This window comes from Aedes albopictus, chromosome 1 (genome assembly GCF_035046485.1).
Source record: "Aedes albopictus strain Foshan chromosome 1, AalbF5, whole genome shotgun sequence".
NCBI classification, from domain to species: Eukaryota; Metazoa; Arthropoda; class Insecta; order Diptera; family Culicidae; genus Aedes; species Aedes albopictus.
In genome coordinates this window covers 50,209,234-50,221,727 of record NC_085136.1, presented here as the reverse complement: position 1 = coordinate 50,221,727, position 12,494 = coordinate 50,209,234, and positions in this window count along the sequence as shown.

Here is a 12,494-nt window from a genome sequence, read left to right as displayed (position 1 = left end):
GTGGCTTCGTTGTCGTGTGGTAGTGTCACCAAGCATCGTTTGCATCGTTCTGAGTAGCGCGGGATCGATTCCCGCCGCAGCTTTCAGGAAAAGTATTCGGCTGTGCCACTGGGCGTTACATGCTGGTCCGTTGTTTAGTGTCGTGCTTTCTTCAAAAAGCAAATAGCTCACTGGAAACTTTAAGCGTGTTCGTGTTTTTATATAATGAGCTTCAAGGTGAAACATTAACAAATCCCATAACAATTTTGCATCCAATTGTTAGAGGCACAAATCTGACGAACGAAGCATCGAAACAAGCCGCACTTGTTTATCCTGGCTTTGCTCACTTGCTAAAAGAAGCAGCTTTTCCAAATCGAGCGCAATTGTTAACGAATTTTTAAGATTGGTGCTCTTGAAATGTGAGTCCAAGTCGGTCATTGTTGTATTCTCTTATGTCTCTCCTTAAGAAACGTTTGACTTAACATAAACTTGTTCATGCGATTTAATTTATTTAACGAATTTTTAGTAAATTGGTCGTAAACACGCATCCCATTACTTTTTTCAATTGATTGCCAGCTATCTTGTTACTTCCTTTCAAAATAGGGTATGTGTGCCATCAGTAATCTCACGCTCCCATATTCATCCTATTCGAAAACAAGCGATTACGGCACCGATTGATTCCGTTCTTTGTGTTTACATGGGTGCTCACTTCTAACAAAAAATACAAAAATAAGAAACAAAACAAACAGCGCTTCAATCCCTTGTTTTTCGTAGGATGAAAATGGGAGCCACATGCTTAATAAGGGAACCAATACCCTATGTTTATATTCAAGTTAATTAGAGGGAATTTAAATGAACTAAGGAGTGTATCGGAAATTAACCCGTTACGTGAGAAGATCACCTTATAATGGTGCCTTACGGCGTAAGATCTACCATAACAAATTTTGATTTCATAATTCTCCAGCTCGGTTAATTTGAATGCAGGAAAATTATAAGATCGAAATTTGGTTTACTTTTACTGTTTTGTTTTATTTTTGTATTTTCACTACTAATACTCCATGTGTTTCATTGTTATTTGCTTGATTTTAACTATAACTTTAATATAATAACTATTTGTTTTAGCGCAGTTCAGGTAAGTAAAGTTGTAATTGTAATGTCAATTAAAATTTTATATATCATATTAATAACATTTATTATTTCATGGAAAATCAGGTAATTGGTCAACTATCCCAAGTAACACGCATGTTATATAAGAGTTACGGCAGCGCATGTTTTGCTTACATAGCAGTTAATTTGACGTAAATCTAACTCAATGTTGAAATAACGTCAAATTTACTTTTATACAACCAAAATCTGCGCTGCCATTACTCTTATATAACATGTGTGTTGCTTGGGATATAATTAATTATATTTAAATTACATGTTACTTGAGATTTTGGGAGGGGTAGCTTAAGGAAGCTAAATGAACTGGTTTCTGGACAAATGTTCGTGGGGTGGCCAGATTTTGTCACGAGATAACAACCATCGTGCTGTCTTCCAAAGGTTTCCAGTGATTTCAGCTTTTCCTGCTACAACAAACCATCAGAAAGATCATTCCCTTCCGGTATGATTCTGCAGCCATAAATAATCCTTGCGCTGATGGTGAGTACACAATCATCATCATCATCATCATCACTAAGGAGTGTATCGGAAATTGACTGTAAATTTTCAAATTGCTCTATCTCGAAGCATGGTTGCTCTTCCCGAGCAAAGTCCAACAACAAAATTACAACAAATCGAAAACATGATTTGTATTCAGCAACAAATTGATATCACATTTTGATATCATTTTATCTTTACTTAATTTGATTTCAAATTTTGCTGTCGGTTTGCTGTCATTTTAAATTAATGTAAATATTTAGTGTTACAATAGTTTTTAATTTTTTTTTAGTAAACTATGTAAAGTAATTCTAGGGATATATTATTAGTGCAATTGTATTATTGGATTAAGGATTTTATATCAACCGAAAAACTCTTTAACGATTTTTCAATTTTCTTGGGCTGATAACAAAAACAGTTATCAATTAGCTATCACCGATAGCAGGAATGGTTTTCAATTTGCTGTCATAGGAACATTTTTCTGCTCTCATTTTTGATGTTTTAACCGTTAAAACGACCAAAACGACAACAACCTGAGTTGTCAAAATTTGCAATATCACAATATCAAAATTAGTTTTCAATTTGCTATCAGACTTTGCTCGGGTTTCTATTCCGGTTCTTCTAACAAATCTTCACAATACAGTTAAGTTTAGAACAGCCTAAAAAAATTTGGGAAAAGTTTAGGATTATTGAAAAAATGGTTCAATGAGTACACTGTAGGCGTGGAATTCGTGGACGATTTCCATCAACCCAGATGAGTACCAATTAACCGATTGCTCTAACTTTAAATACAGTCGCTCACTCTCTAACACACACAAATATTGTAAACCTATTTTTTTTCTATTCTTTAAGTTTAATAAAGTTAGTTATATTGAATCCGTTGAGCCGTAAACACGAGTTTTTTTTTCATATCTCGTCCGAATCGGATTGCGGAAACGTCCGCCGGTTTTTTTTCGAGTTCGTTCGTTCGTACTCCGGGCACCATACACTACACAAAATCAAAATCTGTACAAAATGCTCTTTTTTTTAACGTTTCAATAATTTGTAGCGAAAAAAATTGTATGGAGAAAAATCTGGAAAATAATAATTATTACTATGTACACATAACGTATCACTCAATTCCGACCTTCAAAATTTTTATTTTCGGCTCCAACATTTAGAAAATGATAGACGAAAAAACACCTACTTTTTGGTCGAACTTTGACGCTCTGTTTTAATTCAGAACTGCCATTCTTTTTTTTTTTCTCAGAGATATAACAAAGTATCTCCAAAAATAAGGTTCGATAAGATAATTTATAAGGCTGTTGTGAACATTTACAGTTAATTTCTGATACATTCCTTATAATTATTATCTTGAATTTTGAAGCGATTTTAAACATAAGTTTTAACTAATGTGATGTTTGATTAGAAACAAACTTTAATTGGCTTCTTTGATGGTGTTGAGATTAATCCATTTTCTGTATCTGCATGCAAAACTGAGCCGAAATGATGTTCAGGAACCTGTTCAAAAATCAGTTTGATGTTTGTATGGCAGCGATTTGTCGAATCACCCTTCGTCGCATTTTGTACTGGGCGACTAAAAAATTTTTTTGAAATTGGTTTTAGGTACCAAAACAGGTTCTAAAATTCTGAAAAAAATCATAGTGGCTCAGAAAAATGTGCTCTTTAGCATAAAATAAAAAATCAATACATTATTTTTAATTTAAAAACCCAATTGTCGTAATTTGTTTCCGTGTTGACAATTTGAAGTTAAGTCAACAGTTTTTTTGAAGTTCATTATATAAGTAATAAACGCTCAAAGTTTCATTGCATTTGGTTCATTGAATCCGGAAATATAATAGTCCAAAGTTGGCCATCGGATAATTATACCTTTTTCTAGAATATTTCAAACTTCATGTGGGAGAGCCCAATTTTCCCAAATTTGGACGGGAATTCTCGTTGGATAAATGTACGATACGTACTGGAAAATTATTTTTTTGTGCAACTTGTTGCATAAATAACTATTACAATTCTGGAAATTGCTCCTCCTTAATACAAGAAAGCTGCCTTTGTGATTATTTCGATTTTTTCATGCCTTTTTCTAGGGATTATTTCATAAATACTCGCTGCAATCAGAATTGTTAAAGGTATTTCTTTGGAAATTCCTCCAAGGATTCCTTCGAAATATTGTTTGAGGATTTTCCAAGAAATTCCGTGGCATATTCTTTCAAAAAATCTATCAAGGGATCTTCCGAAAGTTTATTTAAAAATGTCATTAGATATACCTCCAAAAATGTCTCAAAGGTTCAAATCTTGCAGGATTGCATCACTATTCTCCCATGAATTTCATCAGAATCTCTCCAAAGAATTCTCCATGGTTCTTCAGCAAATTCTTTAGGGATTGCTATCGAGAATTCCTGTCCGGGTTATTTCAGAGATTAATTAAGATTTAAAAAATAAGTCTCTGATTTCTCTGCAAATCTCTTAATATCCATCCAGAAACTAAGAACTAAAAAGCTTAAAACTCTATCATAAATCCTTTCATGAATATCCTCCAAAATTCCTTGGATTCCGTAAGAAAATACCCCAGAGATTTTTTCCAGAAAATCTTCCATGGATTTCATCAGAAAGTTCTTCAAGATTTCTGTAACAAACTTGCCATGCATTATTGCTACAGAATTTCCTCCATAGTGCCTTGAGCTTCATAGAAATATGCTCAGGAATTTCACCTGAGATTCTTTGAGCCATTTCTTTCTCGAAATCAATAGTTCTGGACCCCTTTAGAAGTTCCAAAGAATTGCAGACATACGCGCCAACTTGTGGCGTAGTTGGGGGGGTGGCAAGGCCTCTCAAAATAAATGAAATTCGAAAATTATCGACGCAGTTCATTTATTTTGGCATATTCACGTAAAAATTAGTGCATTTAGCTGAAAAAAAAAAATTGATTCTATTTTGGAGAGCTTCGCCCCCCCCCCCCCCCAACTACGTCACAAGTTGGCGCTTATGATTGCAGATATCGAGGCTTTCAGATTCCTGGCCCTGTAGTTCATCTTTGTGACTGGATTCTCTTCAAAATATCTTGGAAAAAAATGGAGATACAACCATACGTGTGATGATTGCAATGTAGATTCGAAAATCATGGAAAATTACATATTATTCAAATTACTGAATCATTCCATATCATTTCGGTACACTTAAATAATATCTATATATATAAAAATGAATTTCTGTCTGTCTGTCTGTCTGTCTGTCTGTCTGTCTGTCTGTCTGTCTGACCGCTATGCATTCGGAAACTACTGAACCGATCGGCTTCAAATTTTGTATGCAGGGGGGTTTGGGACCGGAGAAGGTTCTTAGCCTGGTGTGAGACCTCTCCGGTCTCTGGAACGGGGGGCTCCCATACAGATGACTTCGCGGGGGACGTCCCTATGGAGCTGCATGTCAAAAAACACAGTAGGCAGGCAGTACGACGTTTGCCGGGACAGCTAGTTTTTATATATATACTAGCTGACCCGGCAAACGTCATATTGCCCTGTACTGCCTGCCTACTGTGTTTTTTGACAAACATCTCCAAAGGGACGTCCCCGGTGAAGTCATCTGTATGGGAGCCCCCCGTTCCAGAGACCGGAGAGGTCTCACACCAAGCTAAGAACCTTCCCCGGCCCCAACAGCATCCACATACAAAATTTCACGCCGATCGGTCCAGTAGTTTTCGAATCCATAGCGGTCAGACAGACAGACAGACAGACAGACAGACAGACAGACAGAAATTCATTTTTATATATATAGATATAGACTAGCTGTACCCGGCAAACTTTGTCTTGCCTACTGCGTTTTTTGACGTTTCAAGTTTCTAGCCAAGACCAAGTCCCCGGTCATAATGTATGGAAGTTCAATTTTCAAAAACTCTAAATTTTTCCATGTTTTTTTGCCTCATAAACCTTCCTTGGGTGAAAACTAACAGAACAAAACTAAGATGACCCAAATCGGACCTTCCGTTCGCAAGTTATGCGCGGTCCCACGTATGCCACTGCATTTTTATATATAGATATTATTTAAGTGTACCGAAATGATATGCAGTGGCATACGTGGGACCGCGCATAACTTGCGAACGGAAGGTCCGATTTGGGTCATCTTAGTTTTGTTCTGTTAGTTTTCACCCAAGGAAGGTTTATGAGGCAAAAAAACATGGAAAAATTTAGAGTTTTTGAAAATTGAACTTCCATACATTATGACCGGGGACTTGGTCTTGGCTAGAAACTTGAAACGTCAAAAAACGCAGTAGGCAAGACAAAGTTTGCCGGGTACAGCTAGTCTATATCTATATATATAAAAATGAATTTCTGTCTGTCTGTCTGTCTGTCTGTCTGTCTGTCTGTCTGACCGCTATGGATTCGAAAACTACTGGACCGATCGGCGTGAAATTTTGTATGTGGATGCTGTTGGGGCCGGGGAAGGTTCTTAGCTTGGTGTGAGACCTCTCCGGTCTCTGGAACGGGGGGCTCCCATACAGATGACTTCACCGGGGACGTCCCTTTGGAGATGTTTGTCAAAAAACACAGTAGGCAGGCAGTACAGGGCAATATGACGTTTGCCGGGTCAGCTAGTATATATATAAAAACTAGCTGTCCCGGCAAACGTCGTACTGCCTGCCTACTGTGTTTTTTGACATGCAGCTCCATAGGGACGTCCCCCGCGAAGTCATCTGTATGGGAGCCCCCCGTTCCAGAGACCGGAGAGGTCTCACACCAGGCTAAGAACCTTCTCCGGTCCCAAACCCCCCTGCATACAAAATTTGAAGCCGATCGGTTCAGTAGTTTCCGAATGCATAGCGGTCAGACAGACAGACAGACAGACAGACAGACAGACAGACAGACAGACAGAAATTCATTTTTATATATATAGATAGATAGATGTAGTGGCATACGTGGGACCACGCATAACTTGAGAACGGAAGGTCCGATTTGGGTCATCTTAGTTTTGTTCTGTTAGTTTTCACCCAAGGAAGGTTTATGAGCCATAAAACATGGAGAAATCGAGAGTTTTTGAAAATCCATTCTTCATACATTTTGAACGGGGACTTGGACTTGGCTAAAGACTTGAAACGTCAAAAAACGCAGTAGGCAAGACAAAGTTTGCCGGGGTCAGCTAGTATTTTATAAGTAAGATATTTACAAACAAAAAAAAGTTGAATCAGATTAACTCGACGCAATTTTGTGTCACGCGGTTTCAGCGTGTTTTAATTGCGTCAAAATGGTACACGCTAACTTGAATCTAGCCATAAAGAACGTTTTTTGCGCTTCTCACTCAACATATGGCGGTAGTGTAGCATGCATAGTGTGTCTCCGAAGGGATGTATGGACAAATTTAGAGTCGATCGTCTTTTTCCTTGTAACCATCTTTGCTCTAAAGCAATGTTGAACAGCATGATACTCGAACTACGTACATCCCTCGATCCATCGTCGCCTTGATCAATCGTATCAGTTTATCCGGGAATCCGTATTCGTGCATAATATGCCATAGCTGTTCTCGATCGATTGTATCATACGTGGATTTGAAATCGATGAATAAGTGATGTGTGGGCACGTTGTATTCGCGGCATTTCTGCAACTCCTGACGGATGGCGAACATCTGGTCCGTTGTAGCGCGTTCACCCATGAATCCAGCTTGATATTGCTCCACGAACTCTCTTGCAATCGGTGATAGACGGCGGCATAAAATTTGAGAGAGTATCTTGTAGGCAGCGCTCAGTAGCGTGATCGCGCGGTAGTTCCCGCAGTCCAACTTGTTGCCCTTTTTGTGGATGGGACACACGATACCTTCCATCCATTCCTCCGGTAATACTTCCTCCTCCCAAATCTTGGTAATGACTCAGTGTAGTGCTCTCACCAGTGCTTCTCCACCGTATTTCAGAAGCTCGCTTGGTAATTGGTCTGCTCCAGCGGCCTTGTTGTTTTTCAACCGGCCAACCTCCTCCTCAATCTCTTGGAGGTCAGGGGAAGGAAGTCTTTCGTCCTGTGCACATACTCCATGATCTGTTACTACGCCACCTTCGGTACTTGCAACGTCGTTATTGAGGTGCTCATCGTAATGCTGGCGCCACCTCTCGACCACCTCACGCTCGCTCGTGAGAATATTCCCGTGATTATCTCGGCATATGTCGGCTTGTGGCACAAAGCCTCTGCGCGGTTCAGCTTCTCGTTGAACTTCCGTGTGTCCTTAGCGAGGTACAGCTCTTCCATCGCTTCGCGATCTCATTCTTCCTGCTGGCGCTTCTTCATCCGGAAGACTGAGTTCTGCCTGTTCCGCGCCTGTTTGTAACGTGCCTCATTCGCTCTCGTACGGTGTTGCAGCATTCTCGCCCATGCTGCATTCTTCTCGTTTTTCAACTGTTCACATTCGCCGTCGTACCAGTCGTTTCTGTGATTTGGAGTCGCGAAGCCTAGTGCTGTAGCCGAGGTACTACCTATGGCGTATCGGATGTCCCTCCAGCCATCTTCAAATGTAGCTGCGCCAAGCTGCTTTTCCGTTGGTAGGGCCACTGCTAACTGCTGCGCGTAGTCTTGAGCCACTTCTACGTTTCGCAGCTGCTCGATGTTGAGCCGCGGCGTTTGACTTCGACGCGTGGTGATAACTGTCGAAAGTTTTGAGCGCATGCATACAGCGACTAAGTAGTGATCCGAATCTATATTCGCACTGCGGTATGTGCGGACGTTGGTTATATCCGAGAAGAATTTACCGTCGATTGGAAGGTGGTCGATTTGGTTTTCTGTTTGATGGTTGGGTGATCTTCAGGTGTCTTTGTGGATATCTTTGCGGGGGAAGAAGGTGCTTCGGACTAACATACCACGGGAGGCTGCAAAGTTTACGCATCGCTGGCCGTTATCATTCGATACGGCTTGCAGGCTGTTTCGCCCGATTACCGGTCTGTACATTTCCTCCCTTCCTACCTGCGCGTTCATGTCGCCGACAACGATTTTCACGTCACGCGGCGAGCAACCATCGTATGTTTGCTCTAACTGCGCGTAGAACGCTTCTTTCTCGTCATCGGGTCTCCCTTCGTGTGGGCAGTGGACGTTGATGATGCTGTAGTTGAAGAAACGGCCCTTAACTCTCAACATGCACATCCTTGCGTTGATCGGCTGCCACCCGATCACACGTTGCGCATCTTGCCCAACACTATAAATCCTGTTCCCAGTTCATTGGTGGTGCCACAGCTTTGTTAGAAGTAGCCGCTCGATGCCCGCTTTTCCCCACTTTCTGTCCAGTCCAACAAAGTTCCTGCAACGCCACGATGTCGAAGTTGCGGGGATGTAGTTCGTCGTAGATTATCCTGTCACCTCCTGCGAAACCTAGTGACTTGCAATTCCATGTTCCAAGTTTCCAATCGTAGTCCTTATTTCGTCGCGTGGGTCTTTGTCGATTGTATCGAGTCGTATTTTCTCCTGTTGTTATTTGCAATGGGGATTTTTACGGGTGGATTATTGGGCCTACGCCAACACTCCTGTCTCACCTGAGGGCCATCGTGCCAGTTCTGTTTAACGTCCCAACCAACACTGGGACGACCATGCTGATGGGGTTACCACCTTGGATCTAGCTCGGCGTGGTGCAGCGTTTCTTACTCAGCCGCTGGATGCCAGAACAGACGCTGTTTGAGCCGCACCTCCTTGGTGAACAGACACTCGGATCGTACCTCCTCAATCTAGCTGAAGTCAGAAGGACTACAGTGCCCAGGCTGCACTACCAGCTAAGCACACAACTCTTAGCTGGCGGTCTTTGTCATCGCTTGACCCGTGGAAGCATGAGGTAGGAACTTGTGAGGACCAGAGCTATATTGGACGCTCTCCTTATCGACTCACCGTTTTGCAGCCCTTCAGAAATTATAAATACACTTTGTTTATTACATTAAATGAACTGTTCTAATGATTTTTTTTGCAACTTCTCATCGTAATAGGCCATTTTACCTCACGCAAATCTGACAGGAAAAGGCCTACTTTCCCACACCAAATTAACAGTGCTGTAATGGTTCATTACAGCACTGATTTGCGTTGCGTAATGAACCATTACAGCACTGTTTTCAGTTTTGATCAACCTATTGATGCTTTCTGGACGCAGGTTTGAAAAATTGTGACAACTGCACAGTATAACCTGCTATGGTCAGACTTCCTTAATCATGGCTATGAACATCAGTGTGCAGTCTGATGAAAAAGTTTAGTTAAAAACTATCCTCAAGTGGTAATTTATGAAGGTGCAAAAAACGTTGTACGCAACTTGGTGCAGAACTCGATTTTTACAGCACTCGTCGTAATTATCCAACTCGGCAAGCCTCGTTGGATAAATGTACGACTCGTGCTGTAAAAATCTTCATTCTGCACCTTGTTGCGTAAACTACTATTACCAACTTCTGTCAGAGTATAGTAAATTGCACTCCAAATTTTTATATTTCCTTTCAATTGTCTTGATATTGTAAAGAACAGTCGAGTTCTCTAACAAATGACTTAATTTTTCAAATTTGCATTTGTGCAAATGTGTTTTTTTTTAATGATTTCAACATTATTTATCACTATTACCAAAAATTATCTAAATTTGTCTAATGCCTTGATCAAAATTTGAGGAAAATCGATAAAGGCATTTCCACAACATTTTTTCGGAGATCAAGTTTCTTATTTTTCAAGGTTTTCTACGGAACGTGAAAACTACCACACAATTTCTTAGATTTCCTGAACGCATTTAATCTAAACAAACTTATTTTTTTCAGCTCATTCGATCCTTCAGATGGCAAAGCTTGTCATTAAATAGAAACGAATGCAGTAAGCAGTAATTAAGACATTCGTTTGCTTAACGTTTGTTGGTACTGGTGTTGTTTAGAAATTTGAAACAAAAAAAAATGTATTGAGAAGGCCCGTTATGATGGTTCTTGATCAAATATTCCAGTAGAAATTACTCTTACCAATCGAGAAATATCTTTTATTATCGATACAGCAATTTCGGAAATTAAATATTTTATCCGTGAGATTTTTTTCTTTTCTACTATGCTACATTTTTTTGACTACTTTGTGCAACTTCAATGCAAACTAGATGATTATTTACAGAGCCCCATTTTTTTAACTTTTACCAGAAACATCAACAAAATTGTTATTATTTGCTTCATAAGCATTAGCATTAGAGCTATATAAAACTTTTTTTGTGTCTGTGTTAACGAGATTTTTAACCTTAGGCTAGTTCATCTCGGGACCCACGATTTACCTCCCTTCCGAAGGAGGAACCCACATTTTGTGAGTATGTCGGGAGTGGGATTATTCATAAGAAACTTTATTGGATATTGTGCTCAAATTCAAATGGCAGTTAATCGTTAATGTATTTATAATTTCTGAAACAGTCTATAGGACATCATCACATTGAAGAAGGACACAATTTTGACTTCCAGAACACCGAGATTCTTGAAAGAATCGATAACCAGGAGAGCAAAACCATCGCAGAGGCTAGAGAACAACACCACTGTCAACCTGCAGCGAGAGTGTGATGGTATAGATGCAGCGTACAACGGACTAGTGTGCAAAATACGAACGTTGTCGAAGCGCACACAGCAGAGAAGAGCCGAATGACGCAATATGACGATAGGGAATACATGTAAATAGGACTTAGTGAATAGGGGTTAGTTGATAGACCACAGTGGTGGCGATCAAACGTTTTGTGTAAGTGGGTGGTAATTTAAAATTGTAGACCAAGAAAATTGTACTAACTTGACCAATTAATAAATGTTCACAGATCTGATGATGGCTGAATAGAGAAGGCCGAAACGTTATATCAAAACGATTTGCAAGTTCTTTTTTTACCGAAAAAAATCAACAAACAAGAAATATAAATTCTATTGGAGTTCCACCAAGTGCTTCCTAAAAGTTTCGCCTGGCATTCCTCCAGAAATTACCTAATTTTGTTTTGCTCCTTAGATTTCTTCAGGAGTTTCCCTGGGATACCTTAAAATAATTTCGGTTTTTTTTGCAGGAATTAAGCTGCATCTTCAGTGATCCTCATCGAAGGATCAAAGGATCTTATGGCCTTCAGACTTTCTATTGGTAAATGATCCACATATTCTTTTTGAAAAAAAAAAAAATCTGAAAGGATTCCTGGACTTTAACACCTGAAGTAATTTATTAAGGAATTTCTAGAGGAATTTCTAGGATAATTCGTAGGCGAATATCTGAAGGAGTTCCCGGAATAAATCTAAAGGATTTCCTAAAAGAATGGGAAAATGGGAAACTTCTGGAGAAGCTCTGTGGACTATTCCAAGGAAAAACTTCTGTAGGAATTTCTGGAGACATTTATCAAGGAATTTAAAGAGCAATTTCCGATTGAATCCGTGAAGAAATTTTTGACGGACACTCTTCAAGATTTTCTGAAGAATTCCCTGGTGAAATTTTGTAAGAAATCCTTGAAAAACTCCTGGAGATACCTCAGGAGAAATGCTTTGAAGAATGCCTTTTTTAAATTCTCTAGATGTGAGAGGGTGTTGTACTGTTATTTTTGAAAAACAAAGCCTTTAAGGAATTCTTCAAAGAATAACTAAGGAAGCTTCTGCAAGAAAGGAATTCTAAGAAAGAACCTCGAAGAACTGAAGAACCCCCTCCTGGTACTCCTAGAATTATTTCTTAGAAACAGCCTTGAAAAGTGCCAAAGAATAAAGCTCTGGCAAAACTCTTGAAAAATCACCGGTAAAACGTGAAATCTTGAAGAAAGGTCTGAATAAATCCTGAAATGAATTTATGAAACAGTCCTTTGAGAAATCCGTAGAGGGACTTCTGGAAGAATCTTTCGAGATTTTTCTAGATAAATACCACGCTGAGGAAGTAAAAAAATATAGGAAATTACTCAGAAGTGTCTTGAGTTGATGGTATCCC